The 22,246-nt window shown below is 39.4% G+C and overlaps 1 long non-coding RNA gene across 1 annotated transcript in view; it reads right to left on the reverse strand.

The window, feature by feature from the left end:
* Positions 1–9,246, reverse strand: part of LOC147914366 (uncharacterized) — a 126,051-nt gene extending 116,805 nt beyond the window's left edge. Inside the window, exon 1 of the long non-coding RNA XR_015555379.1 lies at positions 9,150–9,246. This is a non-coding gene — a long non-coding RNA (uncharacterized LOC147914366). The remainder of the gene's footprint in view (positions 1–9,149) is intronic.
* Between the last annotated feature and the right edge of the window lie 13,000 nt (positions 9,247–22,246).

A 22,246-nucleotide genomic window follows, 5' to 3' on the forward strand; every position in this document is an offset into this window, starting at 1 on the left:
ACAAAAAAATAAAAAAATAGAAAAAAAAAAAAGGATTCATCTCATCTGAACGTTAGTCTTCATTTGCACTGTGTAATTTGCCTTTCTGCTCCCACCCTCTAATTCTCAGCAAGTTGAGAAGATGACTGATCAACATCAGTTGCACAAGAAAAAGGAAACCTACATGTTCACACTATTTCAAAACTTTGTGTTATCTTGTGGGTTTCCTAGGTTTGGGGCTGAGTCATCATTTTCTTCCACTCTTACCACCAACTTGTTTCCCTATGCTACAATGCCCCAAATACTATTTTCCCTATAATAGAAGACTCGAAGGTGGCAAAATACAGGGCTTTCAAGGAAGAAATATCTGGAAGATGTCCTAGACAAAATCAAAAGCCAGAGTTAGCAGCTACAAGCTGCAGCCATTGGCCCCTACAGCCTCACCCACAGAAAGAGAAGCCACTAGGAGCCCTCAGCATGGAACCAATATGCCAGAAGAACAGTCATTCCTACCCTCTGAGGATGCCATGGAATGTGACGGAAAGAGAGTAAAAGAATAGATTGCAAAGTCTGAAGGACCCATGTTTTAATCCCAGCTCTTTCACTTCAATTAATACATTCTTTCATTTATTCAACAAATATTTATTGAGGACCTACTATGTGTCAAGCGTTGTTCTAAATTTCGAAGATATAATGAAGAACAACGAAACGTCTTCACCCTCAAGAAGGCTAAGATTAAGAGTATATTTGGTGTGTACTCTTGGTTAATTTACTTAACCTCTAAAACACTTGAAGGATAAATAACGCCTACATCACAGGTAAAGATTAAAATGAAATAATACAGGTAAAATGTTGTACAGTGCCAGGCACATGGTGAGAAGGAAGTCAGTGTAGCCATTCTTATTACATACGCACCCCCCCACTCCATTCCCCTAGTTCCCAAGTTCCTCCCTCAGTTAAGCCAAACACTCCTAAAAATGTCATTAACTCTGACAAGCAATGGTAATCCAGATTTGGGGTTTGTGATCCTGTGATTTTAAAGGCATGGGCACTTCCTGGGCCTGAGTTGGACAAAGTCTCTAAAAGCCTGATCCTGAGGTACACTGAGGCCATGCTTCAAACCTCCTAGCAGGTAAGACAACAACAGAGGAGTGGAGGAAGTTGGGAGGATGTTTAAACGTTTAGGGAGAAGATACTGCAAACCTTAACCAGAGTAAGGCAAAGTTACGCAAATATCTCAAGCATACAGAACAATCTAAAAGAGAGACACTGTATTCTTTTATAATACTCTCTGCAGTATTTTAAGACATTTGAAATGATAAGCCTCTTAGATTTACTATGAAATCCAGCAAATGCTTAGTTAGCAGCTGTATCCATCAAAGATGGAATTTACCAGTTGCTACTAAGTTGTGGCATGACCTTAAGTTTAAGTAAATGTTTATGTGTAAGTTTCCAAAAGTTAGCTGGCATAAAAATTAATCTGGAAGGAGAAAAATGGGATTTTTATTCTAAGCTAAAAAACTGATCCTATAATTGGTTTTTTTGTTTTGAGTTTTTACCCCTGTGCCCCTCTACCGCTTTAAACACTCTCTGGTATAGACGTGAAACAAACATGCCATTATATCTACCCATTGAGTAATCTGATCTTCAGCCAAAAAAGTAACTGGCTCCTAATAACCAGGTGTGATGCAAAGAATGTATCTGAAAGGTTATTCTACACATATACAAGTCAATGGGGTGGTTGTGTGAGTTCCATGAATTTTCCAGAAAAGAAAATAACCAAGGAAAAAGGAGCTTTTGTTGCAGAAACCGCTGACCAAATTAGAAACAGACAGATTTGATATTGCGTTCATCTGGGGAATTGTCTAGTCAAGTCCAGTCTATTCCTACCCCATGCGGAGCTATGAGGTAAATCACTTAGGACATCCTTGTGCTAAAGGGAACACAAGGCAGAATGCAAGATACTCTTCGCATGTCAAGGATCACACAACCCCACATGCCAGGCTCTTGGAATTGAGAAATTTACCTCTATGTTTAGTTGTAAACTTTTTAAAATGCAATTTCTACTTCTAAGGCTTGTGAAATGTCTTCATTTCCTGACCTTTAGAAGTCATCTGTGTACCAAAATTATGCACTGTAAGTTGACAGGAACTGAGTCTGTAAATTGCTTTGGAGGTTTAAGAACTTGGTGTAACAGGGCAAGTGCCAAGAAACAGTATCTGGCAACAAGATTCCTTTCTTATCTTCAAAGGTTTTAATTCTGAGAATCCACCAAACTACATTCATAGCCCTTTGGCTTATGGCTTACATAACCAATTAGCTGGGACCTGGTACAATATGTTTAAAGTTTTAGGTAGTGTTAGTGTGGCGATATTGCATTGACGAGTATGAACATTCTCTTTGTTTTGTCAGATTAATTACCTGTTAACGCCCATCTGAAATATAGAACTAATTTCTTTTTCCCAAGTCTAGCAGTTATTGTAAGGGATCGCTACTCCAATTTCTGCTGCCTGTCTCCAAAGGAGAACCAACAGTTTTTCTTTTTTATTTTATTTCCTCCTAATTGGACAGCAATAGAAGATCTATGATCCTTCAACTTGGGCAAGATGGCATGTTTTCATCAACTGGAGTCGGAAAGTACAGAAAGACAGATAACTCACCATGAAGCAAAGAAAAAAGAAATGTTAGGAGATGTAGCAAAGCTCTGCTCTTGAATATTCAATATCTATTTTTCCTCTCTTCCTAACTAACAGACCCATATTTTGTTCACATCTCTACCCGTCAGAGAGGGTGGCTCTATCCTCAGCTCAGAATTCATCTGAGACTACAAACCTTTTAGACTGTAGCTCAGGGTAAAAACAAAACTTCACTTGGCAACCCAGTACATACATGTATTCTATGTAATTTTTATAGAAAATTGAAAAGAAAACTTAATAAAACAATATCCACCTTTATGATGTGTATTATGCTTTGATATGTTTCTTCTATGCTATTTCTTTTTTTAATGATTATTTTGACCCACTAAATTTGATTTCCCAACCCATTAATAAGTCATAAGGCAAGTTTCTAAAACACTGATCTAAGATCATATCAATCCTACTCCTCATGAATTGACTGGCTTTGGGCTTAATGACCCATTCAAGTTCACGAGACCCACTCAAGTTCTGCCAGGGATTTTTCTTGAAAAATTTCTTTACTCTTAGAATTAAGAGGGTATATTATACTGAGTTCATTGATTAGAAGAACTCAATATTGTTAAAATGTCAGTTTTTTCCAAATTGATTTATAGATTCAACATAGCCTAAATCAAAATGCCAGAATGATTTTCTTTGTATATATTGAGAAGCTGATTCTAAAAGTTATATGCAAAGGCAAAGGAAGTAGAATAGTCAAAACAATTTTGAAAAAGACACATAAAGATGACAGACTTATGCCACCTGACTTCGAGATTTACTATGATGAAGCTATAATAATCAAGACAGTTTGATATTGGTGAAAGAGTAGACACATAGATCAAGGGAACAGAATAGAGAGTCCAAAAATAGACCCACACAAATGAAGTCTACTGATTTTGACCAAAGGAAGAAAGTGACCTATAATATTAATGACTAGGCTGAAGCAAAAACATTTTGAGACAGCCACCTTGATCTGGCTCTTTTCATTTAGGAAATATTTTGAAACTGGAGTTTTGACAAAGGTATGTTGATTTAAAAATTATTTTTTATTACTACTTATGTGTGTAATAGAGCTTCCTTACCCTAACCCTGTGGTTCTCAACTGGGGGCAGTTTTGCCCCTCAGGGGACATTTGGCAAAGTCTGGAGACATTTTTGGTTGTCACAACTGAAAGGGGGTTGCTATGGCATCTAGTGCGTGGAGGCCAAGGGTGCTGCTCAACGTCCTACAGTGCAGAGGACAGCCCCTCACAACAAAGAATTATCCAGCCCCAAATGTCATTAGTGCTGAGGGTGAGAAACCCTGCCCTAACCTCATCTAAGTGACTTCTCTTGTATAATTTTCTACCCAAGAATTCAAATTATTGGAGACTTTCATTTTCAACTTTATTACATTCAGTGTTTGTACTATTTATGAATCAATATATAGTACTTTATTTTATTTTTTATTTTTTTTGGTGAGGAAGATTGTCCCTGAGCTAACAACCATGCCAATCTTCCTCTATTTTGTATGTGGAATACCTCCACAGTGTGGCTTGACAAGCGATATGTAGGTCCATGTAGGTCCATGCCCGGGATCCGAACTCACAGACCCCGGGCCACTGAAGTGGAGCGTGCAAACTTAACTGCTATGCCACCAGGCCAGCCCCTCAATATATAGTACTTTAAAAGAACAGTTAGAATTTTTAAAAAATCTACTAAAACTCATTCAGCTTCTAAAAGTACGTCACTTGTCCCTCAAAAAAAATCCATTACAAAAGTTTATAAACAATTTTAATGTATATGAATTACTTAGTTAAAAGAAAATCATTAGACATTTAACTGTACATTCTTAGCAGAATAAGGAATCATTTGTAGCCAAAATTTCCTTCTTTCCTTTTTAGCCCTGAGATGTTCCCCTGCAGTACTAAGTGTATATCTGATACGCATCATAATAAGGAAGGCTACAATAAGAAGTATGCATTTTAAGCTTTACTAATGGAAAGCAAATTGCCATTATTAAGGAGACAAACATAATTGTTTAATTGATGTGCAGTCCGTGAAGCTCTGAGTCACCACTGGGTTTGACAGCCCTTTCTGGGTGAGCAAGTGTGGTGACCTCGTTTCATCTATTTGTGATCTCTTCATTGGTATCTAATGCCCACCCATCCCTCATCCCAGCCCAGACAGCCACTTCATGTGAGACTTCTCTCCTAGAGAATGGGTCTGTGATGGAGAAAGTCTTGGTGAGAGAGGGAGACTGTTTCACCCACTATATGATAATTAACGGTTGTTTAGGCTGCATTAAATGGACCAAAATTATAACAACCTCATCATTAACATTATGTTAGGCCAGAGGGTAAGTAAGTGCTCAAGAATGGACACAAGAGCCAGCTTGAAGGGGCTCTCACTGCCCAAATCTGGGATAATTCGAGCATAGAAATAAAAATAAGAGTAACGTGACCCATGAGTTCATAGTGATACTTTCCTAAAAAAATTTAAATGGGATAGGAGAGGGCAAGAGAAAGCTGTTCTTTACACAAAAATTCTAACTAATAAATGTGGAAGAAATTATTGAATTAGAAAATAACCATTTTGCAATAGCTGATTCAGCCAATAATTATCAACGAATGTTAAAACTGTTGACTGAAAGGATTTGAGGAAACTGGATATTCAGAATGTCACACAAAATATTACTTGTTAATTATACAGGCTAAAATATTTTTACAATGGAGAAATATGGCAAACATTACCAAATTTGATATCAGCAAAGATGGGACAAATTGACGTTATACGCCTCCTAATGTAATAAACCAAGAAGGACACAAAATGACTGACATAGCTACCATATAATAAAGAATGAGTCTGCTTTTTTGGTTCTTGGCACAGAGCTTCTAAAATCTGAAATTTCCCGGGTGATAGAAATGTCTTTGTTACTCCTGAGCCCCTTGGATCACACCTGAGTTTATGCTAACAAGGTGACTCATGGTGGGCCCCTAGATCACCTCAGGATGGCGGTTGGTTACCAGTAAGACCAACCACATGATTAGAGGGTTGAGACTTTGAGCCAGCCCATCCTCTGGGGAAGGGAAGAGGGCTAGGGAGTGAGTTCAATCATATGGCCAATGATTCAATCACTGAAACTCCAGTAAAAACTCCAGACACTAAAGCTCAGCGGACCTACCTGGCTGGTGAACACATTGATGTCCTGGGTAGGTTACGTGCCCTGATTCTACAAGGACCGGGCACAGAAGCTCTGTGTTCAAGACTCTCTCAGACCCCACCCTATATATCTCTTCATTGGGCTGTTCCTGGGTTGTATCCTTAAAAATAAAATTATAGTCATAAGTACAGCCTCAAGGACATTATGCTAAGTGAAATAAGTTAGACAGAGAAAGACAAATACCACATGATCTCTCTTATATGTGGAATCTAAATAAACATATATATTTTTAAAAAAACAAGCTCATAGATACAGAGAACAGATTGGTGGTTGCTGGAAGCAGGGGGTGAGGGGGGGTAGAAAAATGGGTGAACTGTGTTTATTTTTTTAGTTTAAATAAATTGGATTTCAAAAGAAAAGAAAAGAAAAAAATCATAAGTATAGAACTTTTCTGAGTTCTGTGAGTCATTTTTGCAAATTATTGAAATCAAAGAGTCCTAAGAACCCTGGAATTTTCAACTAGTTCGTCAGAGTATGAGTAGCCTGGGGGTCCCCTGGACTTGCAGCTGACCTCTGAAGTGAAGGCAGTCTTGTTGGGGACTGTGCCCTTTACCCATGGGGTCTGTGCTAACTCCAGGTAGTTAGTACCAGAACTAACTGCAGTATACCAGTTGGTGTTGAAATAATAGGCTTCACACCAATAATGCTTAACTTGAATCCAAACACATGGAAACAACCAACAAAAACAGACCAAGGGATATTCTGCAAAATAACTGGCTTGGACTCTTTAGAAGTGGTAATGCCAAGAAAGACACACACACACACACACACACACACACACACACACACACAGACTAGGTATGTGTTCTAGATTCAAGGATACTAAGCAAACATGACAACTAAATATGATGCGATCTTTGGATCCTGAACTGTAGAAACAAACAAGAACTTGTGTGCTTTGAAAAGAATGTCCTTGTGTTTAAGAGATACATGGAGAAGCATTTCACAGTAACTTGTCATCATGATGTCTGTAACTAAATCTTAAATGCTTCAGCAAGAAGAAACTAGTATAGACAGAGAGAAAGAGAAATGAAGGAAACGTTAACAAATGGAGAATCTAGGTGAATCGCCATTCATTGTCCTATACTTTTGAAATCTTTAAAAACAAAAAAGTTGGGGAAAAATTACTACATCAAGTGGGTTGCCTCAAAATGTCTCCTGCGTTAAAAGGCTATGTCAAGCACAGCGTTGTGAATGTACTTAATACCACTGAACTGTACACTTAAAAATGGTCAAAATGGTAAATTTTATGTTATGTATATTTTACCACAATTAAAAAAAAAACGCTATGCCAAAATGTCTGCATCAGGTCTTGTCCCCTCCATGCAGGGGAGCAGGGAGTGTGAAGGTCATCGGGTGAAGTCCTGTCTGACTGACACTGGGGGCCAGGAAATGAGGTCTGAGGGGGAGGCAAGCAACCATAACGTGAAGCCATTAGAAGTTTAAGGCAGCTGACTAACAGGATGGGAACCCAGCTTTTCTAGATGATTCCGGCCTGGCTGCAGTGCAAGCTGCTTCAGCCCTGGCATCCCTGTCCTCAACGGCCCACGCCGCCCTCCCCTCCACTCAGGGGGGCACCTGGCCAGGAGAAGTCAGCTGGTGCCGGTTCTAATGCATGGGACCCAGGTGCCTGGGGCCTTTTTATTTTGTCTCGATTTTTAATGGAAAAGTGAGTGAACTAACAATGTGGGCACAGCTCCAGATACATTATGCTGCTGGGTTGGCAGCTCCTGGGAGCAGCCTGCTGAAGTTCAAACCCAGAGATGGTTTTTGTGAAGGTTAAGCTCCGCAGTCCTGGCTGGGGCTTCCGTTAGCCCAACCACAGAACCAACTCGGAGGCGGGAATGTGACAAAAAACGCTGTCACCCAAGGTTGCTCTTTTTGTCTTTCATCCCGTAAGGGGGCTCATTACAGTTGTCCAGGTAGCACATTTTTTTCTTTTTGGCACATGACACGTTGACAATTGAACAATCTCAGAAAAAGTAAGACAGCTTTTACATGTGTTCTTAGTCCTATATTTATCAGTCTAAGATGTCTTTCCCTCCCCTTCCTGCCTCCTCCCTTCCACTTTCTCTCTCCCTTTTTCTTTCTTTCTTTCTTTTGTGTTAGAATATACATGACATAATATTTACCTTTTTAACCGTTTTTAAGGGTACAATTCAGTGGTGTTAAGTACCCTTTCCTTTTTAATTTAAACTAGTTTTTAGGATTTTTTTTACAAAAAGTAATTCATGCCTATTATAAAAACGAATGCAAACACTATGGAAGGGGACAAAACGAAAAAAAGAAATTCTCTCACCCCATCCTCCCACAAAATGCTGTTAACATTATTTGTGAAGCCTGCCTGAAACATTTTAATGGACCATCGCTTTTTGGCAACACAAATGTGTTCACTTGGTCCTCAGGGGTGAGGGCGCTCAGGCCTTGGAAGCACAATGGTCGCTTTTTCTTCCTGGAGAGGCAGGTGAGTTTTCCTTACACACCTGTGCAAATACACGCCCACGAGCAGACACTCATAGACACACACACATATACATGTTCACATGCATTTTTATAACCAACTACGTATACACACATATACATATTTTATACATATGCATACAGATATTTTATATTTATAATGAAAGAGTAATATTCATACTGCTCCATATCTTGGATTTTTTTTTCACTTACTAGTATGTTTGCCCCCCAACCACCCAAAATCACAGATACAGTTGGCTCATTCTCTCCTCTAAGCTTTAGTTGAACACTTTTCCCTGCCTACAAATCTCTCACCATTTCTCTCCTCTCTGTTAATTCTACAAAGCCATCAAGATCTATCTCATATTCTGTATTCTCCAAGCATTTATTGTTTCTATATCATAATTTAGTAGCTACTTATACAGGAATGACCGTAGCTCAGTGACAAGGAGGATAAGCTCTTGAGTCAGTCATCCATAGGCTTTGGTCTCAGCTCTACCACTAACTAGCTGTGGAAAGGGCTATGGAAGTCCTCTTGGACATTTTCCTAAATTTTTCTGAACCTATTTTCTCATAGGAAAGTTTTAACTTTTTTATAAAAAGGAATAATGATATTATTTTTATAGAAGTTATACATGTATGTTAGGTGCTTGTATTAGGATTCTCCAAAGAAACAGAACAATAGGATATATATATATATGGAGACGAAGAGAGAGAGAGTGAGAGAAAGAGAGAGGTATTTATGTTAAGGAATTGGCTCACGCAACTGGGGAGGCTGGCAAGTCCAAAATCTACAGGGTAGGCCAGCAGGCTGGAGACCCAGGGAAGACTTACAATTCGAGTTCACACGCAGTCTGCTGGAAGTCTCCGTCTTCTTCTGGGGAGGTCAGTCTTTTTATATTAAGGCCTTCAACTGACTGGATGAGGCCCACCTGCAAAATGGAGGGTAATCTGCTTTACGCAAAGTCTACTAATTTAAATGTTAATCTCATCTAAAAATTACTTCCATGGAAATATCTAGAATAGCGTTTGACCAAACATCTGGGTACTGTGGCCTAATCAAGTTGACACATAAAATTAATCATCACAGTGCTTTTTAAATTTAAAAATAACTGAAATGGCACAAAGAAGAATTTTTATCCCCTTTCACCCCAAATCCAAACACCTAGAAACAAGCAATCTCAATATTTAACAACCACTATTCTCCAAATTTCTATATGGCTAGCTAGGTAAGTAAAGAGAGAAATATAGATAAAAGACAAAAAGCATATACTATAAACACTTTTTAAAATCAAAGTTTATAATTGAATATTTCTTTAAAGGGAGAAAAAGGAACTAAAGTACAGCTTCAAGTAAACACTTATTTGCAATAAGGTATGTTTGTTCATTCCCAAAAGATCCTACTGGGACTCAGTAAAAACACTATGTAAAGCCACCAGGAAGTTAGAGTCACTATGGGTTTTTTCATTTTTACTGTTTGTTACAATTTCAGACAGAATTAACTTCCTATTATGAAAGATAAACTAGAACAGTATACAACCTCCTGACTCCCTCCCTCTCTCCATTTTCTAATATTTGTTATTTGCATTATTAATTAGTTTCACACTGTTAAGATTTATAAAGCTTACATGACATGCCGAATTATAACTTCCACAGTTGTTTCATTTTAATTTTATACATAAATATATTTGATGCTTATTACCATTTCTGTTACTAAGCCATCTATATTTCTGACCTCTTAATTTTGGTTCTTTTTTTCGTTGGCTAGATTTTGTTAACAAATCTTTTATTTGTTTTTTTCCCAAATCATTTTTGTTTCATGGAAGATTTACGAGTGCTGTATTCACAGTGACTCACCATCCTTGTTTATATGGGACTGTTGGATTTTGGCACTGCAAGTCCTGTGTCCCGGGCAACCCCTTGGTCCCAGGCAAATAGGGACAGGTGGTCACCGAAGCTGTATCCCCTAAGTTCTTGTTTTACACGCAGAGCAGCTTGGGTTCACGCTTCCCTGAGTGCACAGTAAACATCGTGTTGCTGATCCTGGCCCTGAGCGTTGCTGAGCAGTGGTGTGCAGCAGGCTCGAGTGTCTCCTATATACTTGTCGTGTTGCTTCTGCTCTGAAGCCCATCAGATTCTTTCTCTAGTCTTGACGTTCAGTAACTTTTCTTCTCTTAGTTTTTTCTGAGGACAGGAGGTATTTTCTCATTATGGAGACTAATCTCTTTCATTATTTCAAGCAGGTGTTCATTCTTGTTTTACATGTTCGAATATTTTTTTCTGTTCTCCTTCATTCTTTTCTCATCTCCAGGAACTCCAGCTATGTGTATTTTCGTTCTTTATCTCTCTGTGCTTCGTTTTGAGTGAATTCCTGACTCCCGCTGTGCTGTCTGGAGTCTGGCCTGTGCAGTGTTTCCCCAGGCAGATCATGGGCCTTCCGAGAGCCATGATACTAGTAAACTCATCATCTTCTTCTCCATCATCCCCGTTGTGAAAACTTACCAAGCACTTGCTATGGGCCACACAAGGTACAGGTCACTCTATATACTTTATCTTATTTCATCTTCATAAAAACCCCATGAGATAAAGTTTCTTTTGACCCCCATTTTAAAGATAATGAAACCCAAAAGTGGGGATAGGTAGACTCAAAGATACACAATTCATAAGTGACACAGCTGGCATTCAAACCCTGTTTCTCTGACCCCAGAGTCTGAGATTTAACCCTCATAGCACACTGCTATTCCACTGTATTTGATTTGTGCTCCTTGAAGCTTTGAACGGTAAGGAAATGTTGAAATGACTTCATTCAGTTCCTATTAATTAAATCATTCATTTGGCCCCTTTATTGAACACCTACGATGTGTTGAATATTATGCCCAGTGTTAGAAATGCAAAAACGAATAAAATAGGGTCACTGCCCTCAAGGCAATTCTGGTCTGGGGGGGTAGAGGACAAAAAGACAGAATTATAAACAGAGAAATTGCGATCGTCTTTGGTAAGTGCCACAATAGAAGAGTGGACTGATTCCCATAGGATCACAGAGGCTGGAGAGCATGTGATGTATGTCTGGAAGGAGGACAAGGTGCTCAGATGAGGGAGTAGTGTCCGGGAGAGGGCACATTCCAGGCAGAAGTGGGTACACGTGGACTGCTGATTTGAGAGAGAACGTGCTCTTGTGTTTGAGGAATAATGAAACGTTTGAGGTGGCTGGCACAGAAGGTGCAGAAAATAACAAGACACGAAACTGGAGAGGCAAGTGAGGGCCAAATGACCACCACTCTGTCCTTAATTAACACCTTAACTCTGGAAAAGGGATGTTGATGAGTTTAAAAGTTCTTGGGAGGTTCATACATACTCAGATCGAACTGTCTACACAGCACCCTGTATCTTATGTCAGTTATTAGTTTCCTCCTGGTTCATATTTGATATTTCCAGCTGATTATAAGAACATTCTACTTTTGGTTTTCCTCATTCAGCTTGGATGAGGACTGGGGCAGGGTGATGCTCCCCAGCTCCCAAGGAGATCATTCCTGTCCATTATCCTCTTTCCATTATAATGTGAGCCACATGGAGAGAGGAGAGGACAAATACAGAAACCTAAGGAAATAATTCTTTCCTGAAAACATAGTGGGTTTTTATTTTGTTTTGCTTTTAATCTGAGAGCCAACTTTCTGGCAGCACCTTCCCATCAAGGAGTAACTAGCACGAGGGGTCGCTCAAGGGTTGGTTGGCAGGAAGGTTAAGTGCGTTGACTCAGTTGGCTGCAGCGTTTTCTGAAGAGTAGACCCCTCAGAAGTGCACCCCCTGGTTCTGGAACCCACAGAAACCACGTGGGTTTGGGATTTAGGGAAAAAAATGACAAGTTTTTAGGGTTGATGCACATGTACCCATAGAAAACTATAGCTTCCTGCTTTTAAGAAAAATCGTTTTCAGTGTATAGTTGGTAGATCTTTTTCAAAATAGCAAATCCATTTTAGAAAACCACAATATGACAACTTAATGAATGTATTTTTCAAAATTGAAATATCTGGCAAAAGATTAAACATGCCCAACTTCCAGGCAATTTTCCAGCCTTGGTGAAAAGGCCGATTTGGACGGAAATCAGCGAAGTAGTCAAGAGGGGCTATAACTGAGGGAAGTAGGGGGAAGCTCCTGAAAAAATGAGAGGAAAGCGGTTCCCAGGGACAACGTGTCCATTAGTCACAGCAGGGCAAGTGCTTGGGGCTCACCATACTTTTAGAGGCCCACAAAAATGATTCAATTTTTATTTCTTTCAAAATCAGAAAAAAAAAATGAGTATATTATAATGGATTCAGCCTGGATGATATTCATCTGTATACTAATGAAGTTGTAAAATGTAATTTTTAATATTTTTTTTTATGAAGGAAGGAGCCCGAGCCCACAAAGGCAAAAAGGGCTTAGGGCCTCCGAAAGTCCTAGTGATTACCAAATATGTTGGCTCAAAGGCCTAAGAAAACCTAACCCTAATGTCTTCAGTTACATTAACATTGATAATGCTCACGTTTCACTGGCTGGGCGGGCCCCATCCACAGAGCTGAGGGGTCTCAGCCCACCTCTAGAAATTTCCCCAGGTATTTCTGGAGACACCTCCTATGTGCTCAGTAACAAGGCTAGATTCGCTCATGCCGCCCCTTTATTCACTATTGTCGCGAAGAAGCCACATCAGGAGATGCTCCACCAGTGTCACTTCAGCTACTTCAGCTTTTCTATCTCAGTGCTGTGCCCAAAATCTCAACCCCTCGAGGTGTCCAAATAGCACAATAGTGCCTTCTGTGCTAATCCAGTGTCAAAGTCATGCTGCGTGCACATGGGAACGCAGACTCCTCAATCCACAAACCCAGATGGCGGGAACTCTCTGAAGTCCTGAAACAGCACTGCTTAGACCTGGAGCCTCCGCAAGTGCCTCGTGTAACAGCAACTCCAGTTAGCTCCTGGTCCCTGAGCCTGCGCTAGGGAATGGAGAGCGCCCCGTCTGCCCTTTCTCATTTGCTCCTGTCTCTTGTCCCAGGCATCCAAAGACTTTTTCTCAACGGTTCCATCCTTTCAGGAAAATATACACATAGCCACTTTTGTGCTGCCATTAACACTGATATTTGTTTTTTGATTATATATATATAACTAAAGCCAAATATTTAAAAAACTATTATCAACTTGGAAACATTTGAAACATACACACACACGAAACAAACATTTACAACTGTTTTGTTAATACAGTATATAATTAATATATCCTGTTTTTACCATTTTTTAAGCTTAGAAATTGATTTTATAGTTTTTTTCCATGTCTACATAATAATTAGTTGTTACATCATTACATTTGATTCTGGGGTTCATATTGCTGCTTTCCCAGTTTTACCGTCCTCTCTTTGAGGGAAAGCAGCATGTGTTCATGATAAAATTACACTGAATGCCACCTCCTCCAATTTGGAGTCAACCCACCTATATGTGATTAGCCAACTTCAGAATTATTTTGCTGTATCTTATCATGCAATATTTCTCTTTATTAACACTTAAGCAGTAGTGTAAGGTAGTTATAACCTCACGAATGGGTACAAATGGAACAGTGGCATTTGGTGACGGGGATGGGAGGGAGAGGGCTTCACATTATATCTGACAAGTGGCTCAGGCAGCTTATGGCTATGGTGTTTACATATTTTCATTGCAGTTTGCAGTTGACATACTCAAGCCTATTAGTTGAATTACCATTTATTTTAAGCTCTGGTGAACAATTTTGATCCATGATACCTAATGAAAGATGCACAAATGACAGTTCTAGACCTACAGCAGAGATAAAGGAAGAATATCATGCTGGATATTGAAGCTCAAGTGGGATAGCAGCTCCAGACACCTTCAAAGAAATGGTCAGAGAAACCAAGGTAGAGATCAACTGGTAGTCGGAAATTGCTGGAAATACTTTCATTCAGGAAGGATATGAAAGATATCACTGCCCTGCAGCCTGAGGAAACAGACTGTGCCCGAGGCACGTTCTGAGGCATCTGATGAAGTGGGACACCTTGGCCGCTTGCCTCCACCCCTGGCCGTGGAAGCACCTTGCACTCTCCCTAGAGACGCACGGAGCAGCTGGGAAGCCATTAATACAGCAGTTCTCAACCAGGCCCGTCCTTTCCCTGTAGAGTCGTTTGGAAATGTTTGATTTTTTTTTTAACTGTTGGCTTTTAGTGGGCAAGGTCAAGGAATGCTGAATGTCTTGCAAGACAGGGATAGTTCGGCAAAAGAAGGAAGTATATTTGACCCAAAAATATCCATAATACTCCATAGAGATATAATTTATTTAGCAATTGGGGAGTTTGGTTGAGGGAACTTCTTCCCTTGTTATTGTAAATGTTTAACTCCTGTATAGATGTTAAAGGTATAGAGGGATGATATGTGATATTAGCTAATATGGTTTCCCACATTCACTTTTTTGTCCCATAAAAGGTACAGGAAATCTCCCTCCCCCAAGTTCTCTAGGGTTCAGTAGTGGCATGGGGGGAGATGATATGGGCCTTGACTAGGGCATGAAAGGGAGTTAGAAGACCCCACCAGGGATCCTAGACAGGATGAAGGACACTCATAAAAAGAATCAAGGGTGCTCTGGCCATCCTGGGAATCGAGTAGGGACACAGCTTGTTGTGAACTGACTTAAGCCAATTTGGTCATGTCCAACTTTTAGATTGTTTTTGCTGGAAAATAGTAGCCCTTAAAGAAGTTTGAGGACATGAGATTTAGCTACATTCTCAAAACCTATCAGGTTACAGGGAAAGTAATCTCAGACCAAATTCAGCCACCCATACAGATGTTTATTACACACATATTCATTAGTGATCATCAAAGAATTGATACTCTCCTGTCAGCTTAATCAAATTCTAGCTCTGTACCCTTTTAGGTGATCCAATCACACATCGCATGAAATGTTCACCGATAGTAAACACTTCAGAAGCAAGAGTCCATGCCTTCTAATTGGCATCATTCAGAAACCCTACTACACTAATAGTTGGGCAAAGGAAAAGCCAGAGTTTAGGTTTTCCTAAATTCTTACACCCTGTTCATATAAGAGTAAGCAGTACCTCACCAGTCCTCATATTTTGAATACCTTTAACATCACCAATGAGAGCTCATCTCTAAGAATCATCTTGCTAACAAAGTTTACTAACAAAGTTACTCATTTCTCCAATAATTCTTTCTGATAGTTACTATGCTGATTAGCAAAGTGTTGTTTTGATGAAGCCACCTCTGGACTGTAACCTTTCCTGGTTTAATCTAGCTGATCACTCCTTGACTATGTATTCCGGATTACTTCCTAGGTTTTGGCTTAACCTAAAAAACAGATACAAAATATCACAGGGTATATGCTGAAGTATTTTAAAATAAATTATAGCCACTGTAATATGGTGGCATCTCCATGGGTCCCAATGCTATGATCTGTACCTGCAGATCTGCCAGCATTTAGAAGAACCTGGGTACTACACAAGTGCCAAGGAAACACCAGGAGCTGAAGGCCAGCAGAGGACTGAGAGAGCAAGACCCAGAAGCAAGGTGACTCCTCCTCACTCTCAATTATGAGTAGTGGCATAAGAATCCAGGAATTTAGAACCAATTGTAAGGGAAGGAGATTAGGAAGAAAAATCCTGAAAAAAAGCATACCCCTAATGGGATAGTTATTTAACTCTGAAGAATCCAAAAAAGTCAAAGCTTGGGCTATTCTTAGAATTAAGAAATTTATTAATAGAATTAACAAAATTAATGGTTTCTTTCAGGTAGAAATGGGAGCCATGAACTTCCACATAAAGCTGACATTTCAAATTAAAGTTATATTTTTACACCCCCGAATTATGTGAACTGACATGACCTAAAATTTACCTGTTACAACATGATTGCACGTTTAAGCATATAGAGTCTACACAAGCTCAAACTTCCTAAAAGTTGGAGTCAAGCATGAGGAATGAGTTCAACTCTCATGTATGACACAAGTCCCACTAGCAACTTGAGAAGGAACGCAGCATTCAGATGTGAAGCTGGGACTGTAGCTTCAGAAGGAATCCGGATAAGGAGGTGTTTATGGAATGATCTGGCCCTGATATCCAGGATGTAGAAACATCTCTTGCCAGATATGAAATGGAAAAAGGAGCAGATAGCTGTGCTAGGATCTGAAACCATCTTCTGAAATTTACGTGTCTTATATTTTCTGGCTTATTCATCTTCGGTATCTCTTATTATGTCTGGCGATGTGTTTTTCAAAATTCCAGCCATACTAAGGGAAATCAAGAAAAGCAATTTTGTTTCTGTCTGCTTGAGAGATTTAGAAGGGAAATGGTGCTCTCCAGCTACCAGTTTATTGATGGCAGCAGTAATGAGGAGATTCCTCAAGAAGAGAGAGAAACTCAGGGGCACAGCTGGGTCCTTCTTGTCTGCCAAATCTTCCCAAATGGAGAATATTTATTTTGTTTTTTCTTAAAATTACATAAGTAATATGTATTCACTGTAGAAATGTTTGAAAGTAAAAATGTTTTAAAAAATGAAATCATTTGTAACCTCCCCACCAGTGTTAACCATTGTCAACATTTTAATGTATGTCTTTACAGATGTTTCTATACATTCACAGATACGTACGAATATTTCAAAACTAGAATCACACTGTATATACTCTTTTGTAATCTGTTTTTATTTAACTCATTATATGGTGGACCTCTTTTCACGTCAATAAATGTTTGTCTACTCTAGTGGTTCTCAAATTTGAGCATGCATCAGAATCACTGGAAGAGCTTGATACAACCCAAGTTGTTGGTCTTCACCCAGTCTCCACTTCAGTAGTTGTGGGGGGAGGCAAGAATATGCACTCCTAACAAGTTGATGCTGATGCTGCTGGTCTGGGGAGCATTTCAAAAACTCTGGTCTGTGCCATCACATTAATGATTGCTGAATATTTCATCATATGGATGAATGAATTTGTTTAGCTGTTCCCCTTCATTTGAATATTTAGATTATTTCAAACACAAATGATACTGGGATAAATATCCTTATAACTTCACTTGTGCTTTGTTTTTGTGAAAGACGAGTTTCCTTACACTGAGATCCAAAAAAGACAGAAAAGAGAAGAAAGAAAAGATGAACAGGGATTTTGACAGTGATTATAGAGAAATGAGTGTGATTCAAAAATAATTTAGCTGGGGGCCAGCCCAGTGGTTTAGTGGTTAAGTGCTCACGCTCCGCTACTGGCGGCCTGGGGTTCGGATCCCAGGCACGCACTGACACACTGCTTGTCCGGCCATGCTGAGGCGGCCTCCCACATACAGCAACTAGCAGGATGTGCAACTACGACATACAACTATCTTCTGGGGCTTTGGGGAGAAAAAGGGGAAAAAAAGGAGGAGGATTGGCAATAGATTTTAGCTCAGGGCCAGTCTTCCTCAGCAAAAAGAGGAGGATTGGCATGGATGTTAGCTCAGGGCTGATCTTCCTCACACACACACAAAAAAATTAGCTAACCTTCATGGACCAAAAGACTTCTATTACATAAAATTAAAAACAAAAAAAAGGAAAAGTGGCCCAAAGTGCGTTGTCTTGAGACTTCTCAGATTTTGAAGTTTCAAACACTATACTAAATTTAATGAATAGGAATTTAAGCACATCTCAAAGCTAGATTTCATAAATAGGAAATTGAGTATGAAGCAACCTAATTAAAAAAGGGTCAAAAGTTATAACTTCTATAACATGAGAGTTTATAGAAGTAATATAAAGTAAAAGAAATCTAAGTCTCATGCAAAAAGAAATGTAAATCAAGTCATCATTGTTTTTCCCCCTAGCCAATGAGCAAATCTTAGTAAAGTTTGATGATACTCAGGGATGGCTAGAGTATAGGAAATAGAAACTCTCACATACTTTTGTTAAGAGGTTAAAACAGTGCAACTTTTTGGAGAACAGTTTGGCAATATCTATCAATATTTAAAAAGTAGATACTATTAAACCTATAATGGTATTGCTAGGAATCCTGTGGATATGTCTTAAACTGCTTATCAAAATATACAAAGATATTTACTGAAGTATTAACTATTATAGGAAAAGACTGGAAACAACTTAAATGTCCTTTAACTGGAGAGGCTCTTCAAATAAATTGTAATTCATCCATACTGTATAGCCCTTAAAAACAATGATGCATTATACTGATATCAAAAGATATACAAGTTTACAATAAGTGAAAAGAACAAAGTGCAGGACACTTTGTAGAGTATAATTCCTTTTGTATAAACAAATATAAGCATACACATGGAAGTATATACAAAAATTTTTTTCTGAAAGGAAACCCAAAAAATTGTTCATCTTCATTATCTTTTCCAGGTGAGGAGATGGAAGAATAACAAATATGGACATGGGAGTGCAGAGGCCAAAATCATTGATATTCATTGGGGTGAGGGAAGACCTCTTGGTTCAGGGGACCACACCTGATCCAAGCAAATCTTAATGGATGAGCCAAATTGCAAAGTCTTCCACAGTGCCTGAGAACATGGTGTCTTTTTTTAACTATCTATTACAAACTTTTTCTCATGTTCACAAATATGTTCATAGCAGATTTATTCATAATGGCTCCAAAATGGAAACAAGCCAAATGTCCATCAACAGTAGAATAGATAAATGGTTAGGTATCCATGCAATGGAATTTCACACAGTAAAAAAAAAAAAAAAAGAATGAACTAATGCTGCCTTCAACAATGTGAATAGAGCTCACAGATATTATATTGGCCAAAAGAAGCTAAACACAAAAGAGTTCATATGTTTGTATGTTCAAGAACAGGTAGAAACTAATCTGTGGTGGTAGCCATCAGAACAGAGGCTACTAGGGTGGTTACTGACTGGCAAGGTCATAAGGAAGACTTCAGAGGTGCTGGAAATATTCCTTATCTTGTTCTGGGTATGGTTTCATGGGTATATACATATATATATATACAAAAATTAATCCAGTTGTATTGAGGGTATGTATACATTGTTATATGTACACTGTACTTCAAAAAAACTTTTTAAAACTTTTTAGTACATTATATTGTGGGAGATTAAAATGGGTCACCTTGAAATATGTCTCTTTACCTTGATTATTTTCTCTGATGGACATTTGACCTCCCCCAAACTGCCTAAAGAATTTAACATAGAAGACCTGTTTCAGGAAAGAGCCACTACCAGATGATGGCTGTAATACAATGTAAAATAGATGTTACAATAGGAAAGGCACCAACAAGCCCATCTTATCAAAAATTCTGTCTCTCCCAGGCCACATTCTCTAGATGGCCCTGCAAAGAGTTGCCAGACAAACATTTACATTTATAAGGGAAATCTCCATTTGTAAAGGTATCTCCCTCTCTGTACTGGGAAGAGGGGGGATGACTTCATCTCTAGAAACTTATCAATGTGGAAGGGGAGGCCTTAAATCTGCATAATAATCTTACTTTTGTTTACTGTGCCTTTCTGGTAATCCCCCATAACTGATTCCCCCCACCCCCAACATCCTCCTTTGTCTTTAGCTGAAGATAGTATTTAAGATGAGAATCTCTGCCATTTTGTTGAGAAACTCAGTTTCCCTGGTTTCTCCCATGTATACATGTTATTATACTTGGTATTATTTTCTCCTGCTAACCTGTCTTTTTAATTATTTGGCCAGCCATAAGAACCTTAAGGGAGGGCCGGCCCCATGGCTTAGCGGTTAAGTGTGCACGCTCCACTGCTGGCGGCCCGGGTTCGGATCCCGGGTGCACACCGACGCACTGCTTGTCTGGCCATGCTGAGGCTGCGTCCCACATACAGCAACTAGAAGGATGTGCAACTATGACGTAGCATTATCTACTGGGGCTTTGGGGAGAAAAAAGGAGGAGGATTGGCAATAGATGTTAGCTCAGAGCTGGTCTTCCTCAGCAAAAAGAGGAGGATTAGCATGGATGTTAGCTCAAGGCTGATCTTCCTCACACACACACAAAAAAGAACCTTAAGGGAAAGGGTGGAGGGGGATTCTCCCTCTTCCTCCAACAATATCTTTTAGTATATTTTTCAGGCAACAAAATTCTAAGAGAAAAATTTTGGAGCTAAACAAGGAGTACCCAATGTGTTATATGTTTCCAGTATTTTTCACTAATCTAAAGTAAATGTCCCTTGAGTTATCATTTCTCTCTAAATTTATATTGTTAATTTAGTAAAAGGGTGTGATAGGATGAATAATGAACAGTAGCCTCCAAAAATGTCATCATCCTAATCCTCAGAACCTGTGCATATGTTACCTTTCAGGGTAAAAGAGACTTGGCAGGTGTGATTAAATTAAGGGCCTTGCCAAGGGAGATTATCTTGGATTATCGTGGGTGGGCTCGAAGTATGTACTCACAGGGGCCTTGTAAGACCGGATGCAGGAGAAGTCAGTCAGAGAGAAAGCCATGTGATGACAGAAGCATATTTGAAGATGCTACTCTGCTGGCTTTTGACGATGGAAGAAGGGGTCATGAGCCAAAGAATGTGAGGAATGCAGCCTAAGCAGAAAGGCAAAGGAAACAATTCTCTCCTAGAGACTCCAGGAGGAAACAGTCCTGCCATCACCTTGCCTTTAGCTTAGTGAAACTGATTTCAGACTTCTGACTTCCAGAACTGTGAGAGAATACACTGTGTTATCTTAATCACCACTATGCTTGTAATTTGTTACAACAGCAATAGGAAACTAACACAAAAGGGAAAGAAGATGAGGCTCAAATATTCTTATTCTTTTGGATTCTTTGGTTTGCTTTTCATGGAGACATGAAAAAGCCTTTTGATGGAGTCACTTTTTATGTCAAAGATGATCTCCATATCAAAAGAGGTATTATTCCCTTTTGCTTAAATGATACAGGCATTTCAGTGAAAGAGAAACCAACACTTTCAGACTAACATACCTTATTTAAAGTTAATAATAACCATTTTCCAACTAGAAAATTTATACAGGATCCTCGTATGAAGTAGATAAACCAAAACTCTCCTTTAACAACTCTGAGCATCTGCTATCAAAATTATCTTAGGGGGGCCGGCCCCGTGGCTTAGCGGTTGAGTGCGCGCACTCCGCTGCTGGCGGCCCGGGTTCGGATCCCGGGCGCGCACTGACGCGCCGCTTCTCTGGCCATGCTGAGGCCGCGTCCCACATACAGCAACTAGAAGGATGTGCAGCTATGACATACAACTATCTACTGGGGCTTTGGGGGAAAAAAATAAATAAATAAAATCTTAAAAAAAAAATTATCTTAGGGCTGCTATGAGTAAAATTATCTTAGGGCTGCTATGAGCAATGAAGCAAAAGAATTCTTGCATCATTATCTGGGCTGTTAGACCCACGTGGAAACTGGACTAAGCACTTTTTGTTTACAGCATCTTACTATTCACAGTATGATTTGCTAGTCTGTGGAAACAAGGAAAAGAAGGTAGGGGTCGCTTCCTCTGTTCCTTGTCTCTTGCATTTGGTGCGAGGCACTTTTCGTTTACAGCATTTTACTATTCACAGTATGATTTGCTAGTGGAAACAAGGAAAAGAAGGTAGGGGTCGCTTCCTCTGTTCCTTGTTTCTCTTGCATTTGGTGCGAGGACAGGAGAGCTGTAGGATCAGTGTTCCCTGGAACTTTGCCATGTTCATCCCATATTCCCAGGGTATCCAGGTTCCACAGTGATCACTGCCCTCTCTCTCTTTTCCATGCTGGAGATTGAACAGGTTTGAGGGGGCTATAAAGAAGTGGGGGCAAAGTGCCTCAAAAGTGAGAGTCCTCAGTACCAAAGCAGGCAGGCAACATCATGTTACTAAGGCCAAGGCTGTATGCTGTTGAGAACATTAAAATGTGTGAGTTGGTATGTGGAATTTTCTCTCTGCTACATTCTTTCTGTGGGGAGAAAGGCCCATGCTATCTGGCAATCATCAAGATAAG

This window comes from Ceratotherium simum, chromosome 20 (assembly GCF_057802395.1).
Source record: "Ceratotherium simum simum isolate JZ-2026a chromosome 20, ASM5780239v1, whole genome shotgun sequence".
Classification (NCBI taxonomy): domain Eukaryota; kingdom Metazoa; phylum Chordata; class Mammalia; order Perissodactyla; family Rhinocerotidae; genus Ceratotherium; species Ceratotherium simum.